The 5,432-nt window shown below is 39.2% G+C and overlaps 1 protein-coding gene across 4 annotated transcripts in view; it reads right to left on the reverse strand.

Moving 5' to 3' along the window:
- Positions 1–4,079, reverse strand: part of CTNNA3 (catenin alpha 3) — a 1,220,185-nt gene extending 1,216,106 nt beyond the window's left edge. For 2 of the 4 annotated variants that reach the window (XM_070752168.1, XM_070752169.1), the window contains exon 1: positions 2,763–2,870. The gene's annotated coding sequence lies outside the window, so the exon portion shown is untranslated. Of the gene's footprint in view, positions 1–2,762; positions 2,897–4,036 lie in introns of those variants that run through there. The other 2 variants (XM_070752167.1, XM_070752166.1) reach the window with 2 other exon arrangements.
- Positions 4,080–5,432: the final 1,353 nt, after the last annotated feature.

Below are 5,432 nucleotides of genomic sequence, written 5' to 3' on the forward strand. Positions count from 1 at the left end.
CCAAGGACTGTGGATGTGGAGGAGACATCCACATGCTGCAGGCCTGTGTTGCCCCCAGTGGAATCTGCTGATGAAGGCTCCTCTGACCAAGAAGACATGAGTGACAGGGAGGAGGAGAGTGTGGCAGACAGCTCAGAAGGAGATCAATTATCTAGCTCCTCCTTGGATTCAGAACAAGAGTTAATGATACAGCCATGCATGCGGAGAGCGATGCATAGGCAACAACAACTGAGAGATTATTATCAAAGAAAATGAGGCCACCTGTGGTTGGGGGGGGCTGTGGTAATTAGTGAGGCTGCTATAAATAGCAGCCTGTGGGTTTGGCCATTGTGGAGGATTATCTGATCGTTGTGTTTCATGACTGCTTTACTGACTTTGACCTTTTGTGTGCTGATTTTTCCCCGCTTTGAAACTAAACCAGAGCAAAGTGTGTGTCACTTTGTGAAAGAAGAAGGACTGTGAATTGCCTCACAACTGCAAGCTAAGTATCACAGAACTGATAAGGGACTTGTACAAATTACCAGTTTGTTTGGAGACGAGTGCTCTTTGCTATACCAAAAGAGGGCTTAGTTTAGGTGACTTTTCATTATAAAGAACATTGTTTTGAATTTTCAAATGTGTGTGTATCTGAAATTTGTACCTGTGAATTTTTGGGAGAAGTCTACCAGAGAGCCCGACAGAACACCCATGCTCCCCCCAGTCGGCACTGTTTGGCTGACAGGACCAGGAGAAGGCCAACTCTGTGGGCTCTAATCGGCCTCTGGGAAATATAGAGGTCATCTATGAGTGCAATCAATGCCATCTCTATTGTAACTTTGCATCAGATTTAATATAGGCTAATAAAATCCTAAGAGCCACAGTGGCGCAGTGGATAGAATGCAGTATTGCAGGCTACTTCTGCTGACTGCTGGCTGCCCAACAGTTTGGCAGATCAAATCTCCCCAGGCTCCAGGTTGACTCAGCCTTCCATCCTTCTGAGGTGGGTCAAATAAACATAGAAACATAAAAACATAGAAGACTCATGGCAGAAAAAGACCTCATGATCCATCTAGTCTGCCCTTATACTATTTTCTGTATTTTATCTTAGGATGGATATATGTTTATCCCAGGCATGTTTAAATTCAGTTACTGTGGATTTATCAACCACGTCTGCTGGAAGTTTGTTCCAAGGATCTACTACTCTTTCAGTAAAATAATATTTTCTCATGTTGCTTTTGATCTTTCCCCCAACTAACTTCAGATTGTGTCCCCTTGTTCTTGTGTTCACTTTCCTATTAAAAATACTTCCCTCCTGGACCTTATTTAACCCTTTAACATATTTAAATGTTTCGATCATGTCCCCCCTTTTCCTTCTGTCCTCCAGACTAAACAGATTGAGTTCATGAAGTCTTTCCTGATACGTTTTATGCATAAGACCTTCCACCATTCTTGTAGCCCGTCTTTGGACCCGTTCAATTTTGTCAATATCTTTTTGTAGGTGAGGTCTCCAGATTGTTATTTATTTACATTATAATGGGCATTATACTGACTTTGTAAAGCACTTAGAGAGAGCTATACAAGCACTATGGAACAGTATACAAGTGTAAATGCCATTGCTATTGCTAACACCTTAATAAAAAGATCAAATGTTAATCAATTTTATATTAGTCTACCCATCAAGTCAGAGATGGTGGCTTTCATTCCACACCTTTCCATGTTTTACAAGTTGCAACTATTAATCTATGTAATCAACTCCTACCCTCAAAACGTCGCTACATAGCACTGCACACCAAGACAACTAGACCCAAGAACAGTTTTTTTCTGAACGCCATCACTCTACTAAACAAATAATTCCCTCAACACTGTCAGACTTTCTACTAAATCTGCACTTCTATTCTATTAGTTATTCTCATCGTTCCTATCACCCATTTCCTCCCATGTTGACTGTATGACTGTAACTTGTTGCGTATATCCTAAGATTTTTATTAATATTGCTTCTTCATTGCTTATTTGACCCCTATGACAATCATTGTTGTACCACGTGATTCTTGACAAATGTATATTTTATTTTATGTACGCTGAGAGCATATGCACCAAGACAAATTCCTTGTGTGTCCAATCACATTTGGCCAATAAAAATTCTATTCTATTCTATTCTATTTGTCAGCATGAACAAGTTCTATATATTTACAAGCAATTAGACATAGAATTCCAACTTTTGACTAGCAATTTTACATTATTGTCAGCATTATCTCCTCCTTCTTACAAACAAGTTATTTAGAAAGGACTCAGTAGCAGCACAAGTGGCACAAAACAAAGACATTTGCAATTGCCCTAATTAGTTCTTTATTTCTTTTGATTACAGAAAATCGTCCTAGCACTGAAATGCAAATATACATGGATCTAAGAACACGTTTCTATACTCAGGTTTTTTTAAAGCAATTATTATTTGGGTTCATAAGTCTCTCAACAGAATTAGAACTATTTTTCACAATGTTTAATACAAAACAATGTACAAAACTACTTTGTCTCCACTCTAAATAATGAATAAGCCAATAAAAAGAGCATTTCAGTTGTTAAAGCTTTTTTTGTTTAAAAAAAAAACCCCTTAAACAGGTGTATCTTTCACAAAGCTATCACAAGGCCTGTTGCCTAAATACCAATTAAAACAACAAAAAAGTAGCTTGTTTCAATCACAAAATTCAATACATTGTAATTTGGGCTGCTTAGCTTTTTGTTTATTCATTTCTTTTGCTCAAAGATGCTAATAGCCAATCACTCACCTGTCTCAGGACGCAAGCCTATTCAATATTCAAATACCCAGCCAGTGCCAAGATAGTTCTTCCGCAGATTGGAAGTTGTGCAAACTTATTTTAGCACAGTCCTTGGCTTATCATATATCTGCAGACAAAGCGGGAGCGAAGACTCCAGAGTATTTCAGGACATAGTGGCTGCTGGGGTTTGCGGGGGAGGATGGGCAATCCTTAAAGTTACACCAGGCTAATATAATTAGGAAGGAATAACTCTGCCGTCATAATGCAAAACTTTCTTCTTGTTGTTTACATGGAGTAGAGGAAAACTATGGAGATGAAAGAGGCTTTGCCAGACCAAAAAAAAGATCTTTGTTTTCTGCTTTCTATCCCTCCTACCATATGGCACTGTGCCAGTCTCAGAAGGTTCATGGAGATTCCACCCACTGCCTCGGGAATAAAATGTTCACCCATTCCCACTGCAGGCTCATAAGGGATATTTTGTTGTTCCCCCAATGATAAACAGAAGCATGAATGTATCAAACAATATCCAATTGTGTGTGTGTGTGTGTGTGCGTTATTGGAGATGTTTTTCATTACCCCACCCTTTGAGATACCTAGAACATGTCCACCCCCTTGTTGGTAGAAGGCCTGGAAAAATACACCATATTTTTTGAGCTATAAAACACACCGGAGTATAGGATTCAATTCAATTCAATTTATTAGATTTATTAGATTGAAGGGGCAAGTACAAGTGCACTCGAGTGCCTTCCATCCCCTGTCCTATTGCTCTCCTATATCTCCTATACCTTTCTTCTATTCCTATATCTCTTCTATTCTTTCATTGATATGTTCTATTACTATATCTTCTTTTCTATTCTTTCATAGATATATTTTACTATGAGTATCTCCTCTATAACCTTCATCATGTCTTTTACTATGTGTACTGTATATAGATATATACCCACTAAATCCTCTTTGTGTATTGGACTAACTAACTAACTAACTAACTAACCAACCAACCAACCAACCAACCAACCAACCAACCAAATAAATAAATAAATAAACAAACAAACAAACAAACAAATAAATAAATAAATAAAAAATTAAAAATTAAAAATTAAAAATAAAATTAAAAATTAAAAATTAAAAATTTTTAAAAAAAATTGTTTGCCGCCCCTCTCCGAAGACTCGGGGCGGCTCACAACAGTAATAAAAACAGTATAACAATGGAACAAATCTAATAATAAAATATATAAAAACCTCAACAATTAAAAACCATACAGCACATACACATAAGGATGCACCTTAGTTTTAGAGGTGGAAATTTTTTTCAAAGCTGATGGGGGGGGTGGATCAGCCTCCCTGAATACCTTCAATCAACTGTTCCCAGAGGTGAACTTTAGCAACAGGTTTGTTGACTGGGAGCCTTGTGCCTTAAATTTCCAGCCTCTGAAAGCTCCTTGTAGCCCCGCCCAGCCTCTCAAACTGAGGTTTCAGAGGCTGAAAAAAGAAAGCCTGAAACAAAGGCTTCACATACTGTTTTTAGCCTCTGAAACCTCCATTTGAGAGGCTGGGCTGGGCTACATTTGGTGTATAAAACACACCCAATTTTCACCCTCTTTTAGGAGGCCAAAAAATACAGTAGGCTGAAGCCATACACAGAGGAAAGGGGGGGAGTGTTTGACCTCCACCCCCTAGAATTCATCCCACATGTGCATTGAATCTATTTCATTACCCCTCTGAATTAATCAGTGGGATGGCTTGCCTCCTGTGGGAGCTCCATAGTTGGAGGTTTTTTTAAAAAAAAAGGTTGTACAGAAATTTGTCTAGAATGGTATATGAGCAGAGAGTTGGATTACTCCGCAGTCTGCACTGGTTACTGATCAATTTCCGGTCACAATTCAGTGTTGGTTTTGACCTATAAAGCCCTTCATGGCATCGGATCAGAATATCTCCAGGACCGCCTTCTGCCGCACGAATCCCAGCGACCAATTAAGTCCCACAGAGTTGGCCTTCTCCGGGTCCCGTTGACTAAACAATGCCGTTTGGTGGGTCCCAGGGGAAGAGCCTTCTCTGTGGTGGCGCCGACCCTCTGGAACCAGCTCCCCCCCTGAGATTAGAACTGCCCCCACCCTCCTTGCCTTTCGTAAACTCCTTAAAACCCACCTCTGCCGTCAGGCATGGGGGAACTGAGATAACTTCCCCAGGCATATACTGTTTAGGTATGGTATGTTGTGTGCATGTTTTTTTTAATTATGGGTTTTTAGTTTTAATTATTAGATTTGTATTATATATTGTTTTCTATTACTGTTGTGAGCCGCCCCGAGTCTACGGAGAGGGGCGGCATACAAATTTAATTAATAAATAAAAATAAATACATAAATTAGAAGACCTTCAAGGTTTCTTTCAACTCTGTTATTCTATTCTATTCTATTCCTTAAGGTAGAGATGAAAAACAACTTCAACTCTAGGCAAGACAAAAGGATGCCAGGGCATTCCTGGCAGATACTAAATGAGATATTATTGTTGCTAGCTTTTACTCAGCTAAACTGACAGTACTCAGCCAACAATGGCTTGTCTCCAATAACTAATCCTGGTCCGATTTGGTTAGCACTTGAACAGGACACCACCAGGAAATCCCAAGGCTGAAGGCTAGTCTCTGAAATTAAAAAGAAAAGAAAATCTGGATGAAATTATCAC

This window comes from Erythrolamprus reginae, chromosome 5 (genome assembly GCF_031021105.1).
Source record: "Erythrolamprus reginae isolate rEryReg1 chromosome 5, rEryReg1.hap1, whole genome shotgun sequence".
NCBI lineage: Eukaryota > Metazoa > Chordata > Lepidosauria > Squamata > Dipsadidae > Erythrolamprus > Erythrolamprus reginae.